The sequence below is a fragment of the Gossypium arboreum genome, chromosome 10, assembly GCF_025698485.1.
Source record: "Gossypium arboreum isolate Shixiya-1 chromosome 10, ASM2569848v2, whole genome shotgun sequence".
NCBI lineage: Eukaryota > Viridiplantae > Streptophyta > Magnoliopsida > Malvales > Malvaceae > Gossypium > Gossypium arboreum.
This window is the reverse complement of record NC_069079.1, coordinates 92,021,556-92,036,337: the sequence shown is the minus strand read 5'-3', so window position 1 is coordinate 92,036,337 and position 14,782 is coordinate 92,021,556. Positions and strand designations below refer to the sequence as shown.

The window sequence follows — 14,782 nt, the reverse complement described above, 5'->3', positions numbered from 1 at the left end:
ACATGGTCGTGTATCTCTACCACACGGTTTAGGCCCTACCACACAGCTTGGCCACATGACCGTGTGGCCCTGTTTTTGCAATTTTACCCTTTTAATGTTAAATGATTTGTTTAAGTCCTTAAGAGTCCCTTTGCATGTTTAAACCTTTTTAGGTAAGTTTTGGATCATAAATATTGTTCGATAAGGTCCTTGAAGGACTTATTATTGTTAGAATATTTATATATATGTATAGGTGTTCATATGATTAAATTTTGGGAATTTGCATAAACAGTGTATGTTGTGGTATCTTAATCTGGTATACGAAAATAGTTGAATGTGATAATGAGAAAGGTCAAACTGTTTTATTTGGTACTTCGTAACTGAATACTAGTTTGTCATATTCTGGTTCAACTAATTTAAACCGTTTGTTTATGTGATTATTGGTTATGGAATTTTAAGATGAGCATGTTTAATTCTATAAATCTGTGTGTATACTATTTGCATTACATAGTGGTTGGGATATGAATATGAAGAGAAGTTCGATTTTCCAATTAAACTGCATTACTATTATATTATAGCTGTAAAACCGCATTTACATTAGCAGCTTGATTGCGTAGCAAACATGTGGCATATGACCAGTGTATGGTGTGATTTGGTTGGATGGGTCCACCATAACCCAAAATTTGGTATGTAGAGGTTGGAAAGGGTCTAGCATACCCTTATTTGGTGTGTGATGGATGGTTTAAGACGGTGTGTAGAGGCTGGTTAGGTGGGATTTGATGACATTTTGCATTTGAATATGATTTGCATATCTATTTAAAGAAAATTTAAATCGATGTGTTAAATTCGATTTGATATTTGAATATAGTTATATTTGACTTCTGTATGTGGGTTCAATTATTTATCACTGAATTGTTTGATTGTTTTGATACCGTTTAGTTACATATGCTTAAGACTCACACTGAGCTTTCGTAGCTCACCCCTTAGTTTTTTCTTCTTTTCAGGTAACCCTTGAGATTAGAGGTTGGATTTCACAAATCGGATGTCTCAAAATTTTTCAATTCGGTTTGGTTTTTAATAAAGTTTTTTGTAAATTTTGATAAACTATTTTCATTCAGACTGTAAATTATTTTTTGTGGACTGTGGTATAAGTTTTATTTGGACTTTGGATGTTTGTAAAAATTCTGTGATTTTGGTTTGAGTTATTTTACAAATTTCGTGCATTTTCATAAGTTTTGAGATTAAAACTTTTCCTTTGCAATTGGTCAAGTTTTAACAATAAGTTTATGATTTTCAATCAAGGTAAAAAGAATATTTTGAACGTTACAAATTTTGAACTAAAGTTTCTGTTAATGGTTTTTCAACTTCGTTTTAGTTGAAAGCATGTTTAATTCATTAAATGCGAATTTGGTTCCAAGTAAGTTTTAAGTGAAAAATAAGTTCAATGTTTGCAAAACATTTTGGTAAAGTTATTCTTTAGTTTTAGTAAGTTGCAAGTAAATTTTTTTTTTCAAAATGAACTTTATTATTTAAATCAATGTTTTGTTTTGAACCATTTCGGTGGCCAATTTGACCTCTGAAATCTGGTCGAAACTTCTAAGTGGGGTTTTGGGGTGTTAGACAAACAACATATATGATGGTTTGATTTTAGATTTTGTTATTTGTGTAGAGAATATTTTTCTCAAGTATTATTGATATTTTAATAATAATTAATATCTTTTTGTATTTAAAATTATTTAAATGTGTAATTACAATTTATACTATCGAATATAACATTAAAATTACATTGTAATTACATTCTATTAGTCAAACACGTTTAAAAGATTAAAATTTTTATAATAAAAAATATAATTACTATGTAATAATTAAACTTTTATCTTTATTTTTTGAATAACCTCAAACTAGATTTTATTAGAACCAAAGAAAACCAACAGAAACAAATAATAGGCTAGAAACCCATCAACCCCAACCCAGAAGCAAAACACAGAACAAAAAGGGAAAGTTCAAAACTAAAAACAGCAAACTAACCCAGTCCGAAATGAACTGGCCCCCATTCATGCTTTCAAATAATCTCAAAAACATTGTTGTCGGTTACAGTTCCCCGAGGCAAAAACCCTAAAGCTATCATCAATCAATATCCCATTCTCTTTGTCTTTTAGATCCCAGCGACTCCAAAGCATATCTGGGCAATGAATCCTTCCAGGTAAACCTCCTCTCGTCTTTTTAAGCTCTCTGATGCAATTTTATGTGCTATTTTATTTGTTAGTCTTTGGATGTATTTAAACTGGATGCTTTGAAAACCACTTTTCTTGTACTGAATATCTATGATATACGCACCTATTTTCAATTTTTCAATGGTTGTGGACAAACATTTCTTTATGATTGTCGATGTATCGCCTTCAATCTCTATCTTCTCTACTCCCATGGCTAACCCTAACCTCATTGCTTAAGCACATGCACAAGCCTCCGCTACGAACGGAGATGCAACCTCCATGTTCAAAGTAGATTTTAAGACCAAAACCTCACCTCTATTGTTTCGATCCACCATCCCCGAAACCGATCTATACCGCCTGCAATCATAGGCCACTTCAAGGTTGATTCTAACAGACTAGGTTTCTTGTGGACTCCAATCGGGCACAATCCACTGCCTGGTAAGGGTTCTTTCCCCCCCTTCGTCCATTTCCTTAATGAATCCGTGAGTCATTTCAGCGATCCCCCTCCTAGTACTAAGCTTCCCTTCATGCAATTTCTTATTTCGCTCTATCCAAATTACCCATCAGGTACAACAGAATAGTCAACATAGAGAAGTAGAGCTCCTGTTAAAGACCTAAGTGAGCCATTCCCAATTTTCTAAATTTGGCATAGATACAATCCATGTGAGGTTTAATATAGTCCAGGCTTCCAATGACAGAGAGAAAACTTGGAACACATGCATAATATTCTCCACTCCCCATTCGTACCTTGAACACACTGTAACTCCCCCCAGTCTTTGAAACTGTAAATTATTAAGGGTAGGCAGGAAATTTCATGAGATTATTGTAATTTTTTGCTTAGCACTTAAGTTAAGGTTCCACAATTGTTGGTAAAAATTTTTAATACCTTGCTGTAAATCCATAGCGTTAGGATCAAAATTTCATTCTAGCAATATTTTGTAACCGCTTCTCACCGAGAATCCACCAGAATATTCACTTTTCTACACCAATAGGTCTTGTACACCACCGTGGCTAACGAAATCTGGAGGATTCTACCCACATCAGCTTTAGTAAAGGTACAATTGATAACATCTTCTTTCCAAGTTCAAGATAAGTTATCTATTAAATCTGATACTCTTGTAATACCACTATTAATACTGCCACTGATTTTGTAGTTCGCAGTTCCTAAAACCCGCGCATCCTCTGTCACTGAGATTTTCTCCCTTTTACCCACTCTCCAGCACAACCCTTTCTGCAAGAGTCCCTTCGTTGCCGATATACTCTGCCAGGTATAAGAAGGTATGCTTCCTAATATTGAATCTAAGAAGTCACACTGTGGGTGATATTTTTCTTTTAAAACATGAGTTAATAATGAATCTGAGTTTTGAATTAGGTGCCAACCTTGTTTGGATAACAAAGTAAGCTTAAATTTGGTTAAACTACGGAAACCTAATCCTCCATTTTCCTCAAGGTCGCACAATCTATTCTAATCACACCAATGGATGCCCTTTCGTCCATGTTCCTTCTGCCACCAAAATCGTGGCATTATACTCTCCAATTCCCCGTAAAACAACTTTGGTAATAAAAAACACATCATAGAATACATTGGGTTGGCTTGAATGACTGCTTTTATAAACACTTCCTTTCTCTATTGAGACAAGAACCTCATGCTCCAATTATCATTTTTCTTCCTGAACTGATCATTTAGACCTTGAAACACCATTTTCTTCCTCATTCTAACTAAATTTGGAAGCCCTAAATACCTCTCAATATCATTCGAATGCCTAACCCCCAAGGTTCTCGAAACCACCACTCTATCTCTCTCTGAAGTGTTTGAACTAAAGAAAATAGTAGACTTTTCATAGTTAATACATTGACCAGAACATACCTCATATTTGTTTAGAACCCGCTTCATTGTTTGGGCCCCCTTATCAATAGCTTCACAAAATAATACGTAGTTATCTGCAAAAAGAAGATGCGTGATCTGCGGTCCCCTTCTATTGACCTTGGCCCCTTTCATTAAACCTTTATTTAGAGCCAATTTCATCAATGTTGATAAGCCTTCACTACATATTAGAAAAAGGAACACACTCAAAGGGTCTCCTTGCGGAAACCCTCTACTCGGTATAAAGACCTCACCAACCATGTCGCTAACAAATACCGAGTATAAAACCGATGTAATACATGTCATGATTAGATTCACCCAATCATTATCAAAGCCCATCCTTTCCATCATCATTCTAAGAAAACCCCATTTGACCCTGTCATAAGCTTTTCTCATATCAAGCTTTAGCGCCATAAAACCCTTTTTCCTTGCTCTCTTCTGTCGACAAGAATGAAGAATTTCATAAGCCAACAACACATTATCATATATCAACCTTCCAGGAACAAAGACCCTTTTACTGGGAAATGTGCCCATATTTTAATAAACATGTAACTGTTTTCTATTTATTTGAACGATGAATAAAAAAATAAAGTTAATTTCACATTACACTATTATATCTTTTTGTATTTTCTATCTTTAATATTTTGCATGCATAGCGAAATTGTGACAAGCAAATATTAGCTCATTGATTGTTTAAAGTTTAAACTGAAGATAAGTGGCATTGTAAAGGACATTTACATTGCGAGAAAGACAACTTACTTTAGTAGATAATCTAAATGAATCCATAATCCCGTAAAAAAATCAAAGTGAGTATTTGATTCAAATACTGAGTAGGATTATTATATCGTCTACAATTCCAATTGGGTAGATGACTAATCTTGGCTATCAGAGCAGTTGACTCCATGAGTAGAGACATACATGTATTCATTGGTAGAATGATACATTGAACTGGACCCAATATGAATTAATTCTGAATCCGTTTGTGAATTAATTCATTTGTGACGTTCATAGTGTAACAACTCGATTTAGATCCTAATCAGAATGGTGGTTTCGGGACCATGAATCTGAGTCAGAAAAATATTTAAAAATGATTTTATGTGTTTATTTTGTGTGAATTTATATATGTGAAATTTTTGTAATTTAATTTTATCGTTTAGGTATCCGATTAAATAAAAGGACTTAATCGCGTAAGATGAAAATTTGGTGGTTAGTAGTATAAAGTACCGAATTGCTATTGGCTTTTAAAGTTGAAGTTTGTAGATAGACCATTTGATTAGGTAATGGCCGATTGTACCCATGAATTATGTGTTTAAGTTATTTAATTATAAAGGTTATATTAGTAATTAATTAAAATGTTAATATATATCATAATAAAACATAAGTAAAATACATGTTATATTTTTTTTCACCACCGAAATAACAAATAGGAAAGAAAAAAAGAAAAGAACTAGGTTTGGCCATCCTCTCAAGCTCAATCAAGGTTCGTTTTTTTGTTCAGTTTTTGATAATTTTTACGTTTTTGAGATCGTTACTTCGAGAATTACAAAACTCATGCTTAAATTTTTTTTTTTGGTGAATATTTTGAGTTATGCTATTATTGAGAGCTTGTGATTTTTGTTGTCTGATGATGAACTATGAAAGATATGTTTTAGACTAACATGTTTTGTATTGGAGTTTTTGATGATTTTGAGTAATTAGGACTAAATTGCTAAAATAATAATTTGAGTGACTAAAATATAAAATAAATGAAATATATGGATTCGTATGAGAGGGTAAAATTCGGCCCAACATCGGTATCTTGAAATTTTGTATATTTTGTGTTTTGTGCAATATGGACTAAATTGTAAAAATTGTAAATGTCAGGGGTGAAATGGTAATTTGCCCATTTATGTGTTTTTGGATTTAAATTGAATGAAAATATGTTTGAATGAGCTTAATTTGAATATTTTTAGATCAAGAATTAAAGAAATCAGATTTAGATCGGGGAAAAATGAAAGTGGTCGATTAGCTTCCCTGTTCCATTTTACATCGTCCGAGGTAAGTTTATAAGCAAATAGACGTGTTTAGTGGTAGTTAAATGTTTATATTACATGCTGGTATGAAATGTGTGAATATATATAAGCTATGGCCGAATATGACTAAGCTTGGCTAATATATCTTCGGATGGGTTTCGATCAAGTTACGACGTCCGAAATCCCAGTATGAACCTTAGGAATAGTTAGGATACATATGTCATGACGTAAGATTTCGATATATGTGTACGAGTAAGAGTATGGCATCGATATGTGATTCCGATATGTGTTTAAGAGTAAGATCCTGTCTGAGACAGTGGCATCGATATGTGACTACATGTAAGACCACGTCTGGGACGTTGGCATTGTACGACTTATGTGTTTATTTGAGTGTCCTACCCAATTTCGAATGGTTCATCAGGCTACGATAAGGTGTGAATGTGCATGTTGAATAAGCTAAATGACCAGGTATGAAATAGGTTAATATCACTTGTGATAAGGTAAGTAAGTACTTAATGTTTGATACAAATGATTTATGAGGTAAATGTAGAATGTGTATGTTCGATCTTGATAGATATATTGTGATTGCCTTCGAAATGATATGTGATATGTGTATAGATGTAACCATGTGTATTCGGCCATTTAGGTAATGTGTACATGATGATATATTATGATGCTTGAGTTGTGTTTATGAGTATAAGTATATTTGATTATCTAATGATATATTGGCCTTATATTGGCCTTGTAAGTGAAATATGAATTACTTATATTGGTTATTTGTGCATTCAGCTAAGGTAGGAATTTTGTATAAAGACAAAAATATCATTTATGAAATTGGCAGGTTGAGACTAAGCATAATTATGCTAGTATAATTCGGTTTAGTTTAAAATGAGTTGGATATATTACTAGATTGTTTACTTGCTTATGGCTTACTAAGCTATAATAGCTTATTGTGTGTGTATTTGTTTCTATTTTATAGATTTTAGATTCAAGTTTCAAGCTCGGGGATCGTCAGCAAAGTCTATCACACTATTGACCGCTTTTGGTATTTATAAAGTTGCATTTTGGAACTATGGCATGTGTAGGCTGCAATATATTTTTGGAAATGTTGAATTTGGTTATGTAATTAAAGCCATGCTAATATAGCTTGCTATTTTTGTTTGGATTTAGTTTTATGGGTGCTTAGTTATAAGATTTAGTAAGTTTGGTTTAGAAATTTGGTTATGCTTGATAATGGTTTAAATTCGTTTAGTTAAAGTGAGTAGTACTATGAATGGATGATGTTTGTGGTAAGTATTTCATGAATTGAAAATGGCTTTAATCTTAGGTTCGAATTCGGTTTTAGTTGAGTCATGGTCTAAGTCTATTTGATTATTATGCCGTATATCATGGTTGATCATTTTTATGTTATTTTGGAAATGTATCTAAGTATATAAAGCTTGTGAAGTACTTGTGAAGTACTTTGTGTTCAGCTATATGTTTCCATTGGGTGTTAATTAAGCTAAGGTAGGTTATGTGACGTTAGGTAAAAAAAAAATCAAGACATATGCATGGTTTAAATTGAGTGGTCATTGATGGACTATATTAATGATGTGAATGACACTTGAATTGCGGTTGTACTAAGTAAGACACATTGGGATTTAGATTTATATAAGCGTTTGGGTTAATGATAAAGGACATATTTAGATTTATATAAGCATTTGGGTTAATGATAAAAGGACATATGTGTACTTGGTAGACGGTCATGTCATGTTAGTTGAGTTTTAAAATGTTTTACATGTATAAGTATATGTGCTTATAATATGTTTGATATGTATATGTGCATGGCAATATAAATTCGTTAGATATTTATAAGTTATTAAATATGTATAAATGAATTGAATTAGCCAAGTAGACATAGAATTGAAATGAGTTATTTATAACCGAATGCTTGTTATTAAATTGTGTTAAAATGCAAACATATGGATCTCACATAGATTAAGGTAGTATTAAGGTAGTAATGCCGCATATATGAATGAAAGGGTTAGTAATGAAACTTAGTTAAATTGATATATATCTTGTGTATATGTATGACTTAATTAAGAATAGAAATAAAGGTTTAATATTCAATAATAACTTTATTGATATGTTATATATATATTCTGTATATGGATTAAATGATTTTAAATATATATATATTGGATTATGTTTTATTTAAGCTTTGAGGTGAATGATAAAACTTATGATTATACATTGGATTAAGTCATAAGCATTGATGTGATGTAAATCTTGAATTGTATTGAACGTATGTTTCGCATTTGTAATACGATTGTTAAATATAGATGATTGTGACTTGAATTAATATGAAAATATTCAGAACTTTGCTTTCGTTTAGTAATGCCACGTAACTCTATTCTGGTGACAGATACGGGTTAAGAGTTTAGGGTTTAGAGGTGTGATTTATCTAAATCCTGAGTTAGTTACTGACCATAGCTAGTATGTTGGGTTCATGATTTGTATATAGCATGGTTTTACTAGCAACAGTGAAATTCATGGCTCAATTAAAGAGTTAATGATATTCTCTCATTGGCATTATGTGAATTGATAAATATGAAATGTGGCCAATGGTTGTTAGTTCTCGAACGAGCAATTATCATAATTATTTGTTGATAGTGATCATATTAATCATTAAGAAGACAAAATAGTGACAATAAGATAAAAATAGGATTGTATTGAGTAAATGAATTTAACTTAAAGGAATTAAGGATATCATATGAGGATAACATACACATAACAAGGTCATTGGACAAAGTAGTTGGATGAATTGCTTTTGTATTTCAATCATGGTATTTTTTGTGGATTGACTACATGATTAAATAATAGTAAATTACCAGAACGATGCTTCTGGACATAATTGCAATCACTAGAGCCTAATTTTTTATGTTCAATTGGTTCTTCCTCTAGCTCAACAAAAGCTCGATCAGACTGCATTTGAATAAAAAAAAAATTCTACAACTTTGAATAATTTAATTGAGTCGATTTATTCAATGGTCGTAAGAACTGTTCAACTAGAGAATTTGATTAAAGAATTTTCTTGAAAAATTAATTTGGAAAATCAAAGTGATTTTTGGAAAACTTAATTTTGATCAAGTAAAATTAAATTAATCAAATTAATTAAAATTAATATAATACTTTTTGAAGTTAATTTTCAAGTAATATAATTGGCCCAATTGGTAATTAAACTTGAAAATTGGACCTGGGATCGTAAATTGGGACTGGGAGTCCAAAATCGAGACCAATTCCCAAAAACTGGTCGAACTGAGCTTGGTATGTGAAACCAGGCCGACGGTCCAACCGGTGGCTGGACAAGACCGGTTTGGTTATCATTGACCTGCATCGAATCGGCTCGGGTGTCTTTGTAAGGGTGTCGTGCTCGCATCACCGCATTACCTGGCGGTGCCGATGGTGGTTGAGCAGTGGAAGAGTTACACTCTTACTTGGACTTTGACAGAGAATTTGATTTTAGATTAATTATTCCAAAAATAATATTATTTTAATATTAAATTTAATTTAATATTTATCTTAATAGTATTTTATTAATTTAATATTAAAGTGATCATCTTAATATTAAATTTAATTTAATGTTTATCTTGATAAATATTATATTAATTTAATATTAAAGTGATTAAGTTTAATCATAGTTAAACTCTCTAAACTCTCCCTATATAAAGAGAGCCTTGGGTTATTATTGACACACACTTGAATTCAAGAGAAAGTTGTAAAGAAAAAATTCTCTTAAGAGATTATTCCAGAAAGTTTTTAGAAATATTTTTCTAATTTATAACTTAACCCAAAAGTTTATAGAAATTACGAAAGTAACCCACTGGTAATTTTTGTGAAAAGTTTTCTAATTCGAAACTAGCCCACACTCGGCAAATGTGAGCTTGAGAATAACGAAGAAAACTACTCGATCGAAGCACTTATCCTAGACGAATCGAAAAGGTTAATTTTGATTAAGTATTTATTACTTTAGATATCACAACCAATATATTGTTTTGGAGAAATTTTTAAGAATTTGGTTTTTCCCTAAATTTATTTTTCCGCTACATTTTCCAAACTCGTTTTTTCAATAATTGGGATCAAAGCTAGGTTGTGTTCTATTTATAAGTATAAACAAATAATCAAAATAAATTTCTCTTCTTTTTGAATGATTTGATTACATGGAAAATGTGACAGCCCTAAATTGACCCTAGTCGGAAAGTGGTTTCGGGACCACTAAACCGAGTCATAAAAATAATTAATTGTTATATTCTATGCTTACTATGTGTGTGCATGCATATGTGAAAGTTTCATTCTCTAATTTTACTAATTTTGTGAGAAATTATTAAATAGGGATAAATGTGAAACATGGTGAAATATGATAGGCTAATTTTAAATGGCTTATTAGTGCATGTTAACACAAAGGTGGAGTTGCATGTCAAATAACCCATTTCTTAAGGTTAGTGGCCGGCCATGACATGATGATGGGCAAAGAAAACATGTCCTAGACATGTTGGCCTAGTGCATTATGGAAGGGAAATAAAGAAATGAAAAAAAAAAAGGGGAAAATGATGAAGAAAAATGTGTGTATGGATACTCTTGTGCCGTGACAAAACAAAGAAAAAAAAGGGGAAGAAAATTGGTTGTTCATCCTTCCCCATTTTTGTTACAATTGCCATGACTTGAAAAGATGAAGGAATAGGGAAATCTCCTAAAGCAAATCGGCATTCTTCTTTAGCTAGCAAGAGGGTGATGAAAACAAAGCTTGGAACTTAAGCTCTTCTTGGCGAATGTAAAGAGGAAGAGGGAGAAAGACTTTCGGTCATGGAAGGAGAAGAAAGGTTAGTGAAAAGTGTTAGATTTGTTTTGAAATTCAAGCTTGTTTTAGGTTAATCATCTTGCTTCTTACTTAACCCAAGCCAAAAGAATCTTGAAATCTTGATGGACGTATGGTACATTCGTTTATGGTTAATGGGAGAATAATTTGATTTTAGCCTTTAAACCTTGAGGAAGAAATTGTTGTTGCAAGAAGTTGAGCTTATTGATAGTATAAATTTCTAATGCACCAAGGTAATAGCCGAACATGTAGTGGTTTAATGCCTTGAACAAGTGTCGTTTAGATGTTCTAAGATTGTCTAAATTAGATGTTTAATCATCTAAGGGTTCGCATGGTGCATTCTTGAGAAGAGTTTGATTTGAAATCATGAGATCTTGTTGACTTGTGTTTAAGTTGTAATCGGCCATGGGCTATGGGTGTTTGCTAATCCGGTTTTGTTGCATAGGTGTTAAATACCTTGTATTGGGAATTTGATGAATAAGTAGCAATAAATTAAGATGAGATTGAGTAAATTTTAGCTTAGTTGTGTTAAGTATTCGCAATAATCATAATAATGTATATGAATGCCGTATGTTTGTGTTTGATGGAGAGGTGAATTGTTTGATTTAGCTCCGAGCAAAGGGGACTAAATCGGACAAAGGAAAGGAGAAAGCAAACGAGTAGCCAATTGGAACCGTTCTACCCTACATAATGTAAGTCATTAAGCATATATTTGGTGTTGATGTAAATGACCATAATATATACGCAATTGTGTTTAAATGAGTTGATGTGTAAATGAAAATGTATGTGTATGGAATGATGCCATTGTTGAATGTATAAAGGCAGCAAAATGCATAAGGTATTGGTCTCGGCACTAAGTGTGCGGGTATAAATGGACACGGTGACAAGATTGGCACTAAGTGTGCGGGTTTAAAATTGTACAGCACTAAGTGTGCGAGTTTGATTATATAGCACTAAGTGTGCGAGCTGAAAATATATAGCACTAAGTGCGAGCTGAAAATTATATAGCACTAAGTGTGCGAGCTGAAAATATATAGCACTAAGTGTGCGGATTCACTATATGCTCTTGCATTACAATTGGCACTGAGTGTGCGACATTATCGAGTTAATCCGGACAGCGGATCGGGTAAGTACCTTGAGCTCATGACGAATAGGCAATACGTTCATGCTCGGGGTTGAGCTTGGTAAGCTTTAAATCTATGTGATGATTGCAATTGTATGATTGTGGTGTGAATGAGTTGGTGTGTAAAATGCCTCAAATATCTTATTGTATAGAATATGAAATGTGGATGTATGACTTGGTATGAGATTGAACCGAAAGGTCCGAGGAATTATGGTATAGTTTCGATATGGATGAAGTACCTAGCCTCGTTTATTGTTTGATGTTGTGAAAATTTTATTAATGGATGGTTGATGAATGCTTATGACTTACTGAGTTATAAACTCACTCGGTGTTTTCTTGTCACCCATTTTAGGTCTCTTGGACTCGTATTGTTGCGTGCTCGGAACCGTCGTTGAAGTCATCACACCGGCTGGAAATCTTTTGGTATTGTCTTCGTAGTTGAACTAGGAGAACATTTGGCATGTATAGGCTATTATGTTTTGTTGAATTGTGGGTTGTGAACTTTAAGCCACGTGAAAATGGCCTATGTGGTCGTTGAGTGGGATGCTAGAACCTATAGCCACGAGTCTTAGAAACTTTAATTTTGATAAGGTGGCTATAATTTGTGTCATGTATGATGGATGATTAGTAAGGCCAAGGAAAGATTCATGAAATTGGCATAGTCTACTGCAGTAACTGTTGCGGACAGCAGCAGTGATATGAGATTGAAAATCACTAAAATAGTAGAAGTAGAATTAAATAGTGAATAAATTATGAAATTGAACCTTGATGAATCTATTTTATATGGATGAAACGAAACGACCATATGAGCAGTATACTGAGAGATATTAAAGTTCTCGTGAAACAGGGCCAGAACGGTTTCTGGATCCCCTGTCTCGACTTTGAAAATTTACCATAAATTATCCAGAAGGAATTAGAAGTCGTGCCTTATATGTGCAGATTCCCCTTTGAGTCTAGTTTCATTAGAAACAAACGACATGAGCATTGAAGCCCTGTACGAGAAGACATCCAGGTGGTAATGCGCGAAGGTCAGTGTAGTCGACCCCTGTAACATGGGCGACTTTAACTAATAAACTGTACCAATTGGCTAGACCAAAAATTCAAGAAATAAATCCAGGGATGGATATATGATTCTAGTTTCAGGGAAAATTTACGGAACTGATTTTCGAGTTTTGGAACTCGAGATATGATTTCTAAGGTGACAGTGACGCAATTAGCTAGCCTGCCTGGAACTGAAATCAATTATTTCAAAGAGAGAAATAAGGGAAGTAAGCCCGGTAACACCACGTGGTCAAATCCGGTGACGGTCACGGGTTTGGGGTGTTACAGAAAATGTCATTTTTATATCTTATGCATGTTTTGAGTTATATATGGGAATTGATGTGATATTATCATTTCTTACATAATTGTTTTTTGCCGAGGTTGTGGTTATTAAGAAATAGACTGTGGACTATCATCTCCACGTAAGGCTATTTTCTTTAAATTCATAAAATTCTTGTGAGTTGGAAACGAACATAGGACTTAAATGTAATTTTTTCAAAGGGACTCCATGGCAAGTAAAAGATAAAATGGCAGTTGAAGACCTAAGGAATGCCTTGTGGTGAAAAATTATGTAATTTTATTTTTCCTATTTATTTTCTAGAAATAGAACCATGGAAACCTTGGCTGACAATTTTATTTTAATTACCTATCTCATTATATATCTGTTTTATAATTGTTTATAATATTATGTAATGTTATAATTGTGATATATATATAAGATAATTCCACAGTTGATTGATTAAAGATAAGAAATGTGGTAATGAGAAAATACATGTGTTGTATTGTTCTATTCACTTCTTTAAGTTATTCAATAACTGTAAGAAGTGTGGCAATGAGAAGATGCATGTCTAGGATTGACTTTGGTTAGGAAATGCTTGGTTTTTAGGCGGTCAAATTTGACCCACCTCCTTTTCCTAGGACCCTACTTGATACACGGTTCACATTCACTTATTCAATTTTTCCCTTAAAAGAAAAACTATGGAGAATCAAAATGATTTTTTTTTTTAAGATTGGTTGATTCATGTGAATGAATATTATTGCCATGGCATGCCGTGCATATATTGGAAGCGTGTCATCTAGATTAGGTAAGAATGCCATTAGGACTATTGTATGATCATTATTAAAATTTGGGATAAAGTAACCTTGCATATTTTTAAAATATTGAGTGGGAGAAGGTCATTGAACAAGAACTACGGTCTCCATTAATGGTCTCTAAGTGATAGCATGATAAAGTTTCGAGCTGGTTCCTACTCTAGCTGCAACCCAAGATAGACTTTGTCATGTGAGTTCACTAGATGAGATTTCCTTTTAAGGACAACTAGTCATGTATGACTTTTAGAAAGATTGTCCCAAGATGACTCAAAAATGAAAGCATGTTCATAATAGGTGTTGAGTCAATGATTACACACTCAAGATCATCTCTTATTAAATAGTTTTCCAAGAAATGATATTTAAGCTAAAGATGATGACCAAACATTAAACGGTCATCAGTTCACGTGGAGTCTTAAGAATATAAGATTCACGAACTGATTGGATATAATACATGTTCTTTCTAGTTAATCATGAGGCCCCAAGGCCACATGGTTGATAGGTGTGAAAATGATCATAGCAACAAAAAAAATATTTTTTCAAGGTTTTAATACAAGACGCATGCATCATGCTGCATTCTTGATATGTTGTTGAAATGAAAAATAT

General features: G+C 32.9%; 1 long non-coding RNA gene across 1 annotated transcript; it reads left to right on the top strand.

Annotated features, from left to right (window-relative positions):
• Positions 1–1,918: 1,918 nt before the first annotated feature.
• On the top strand, positions 1,919–7,284 carry LOC108489666 (uncharacterized). Its single transcript, XR_001872040.2, has 4 exons — positions 1,919–2,182; positions 3,185–3,247; positions 3,347–3,470; positions 7,048–7,284. It is a non-coding gene; the product is annotated as an uncharacterized LOC108489666 (long non-coding RNA).
• The last annotated feature ends 7,498 nt before the right edge of the window (positions 7,285–14,782 follow it).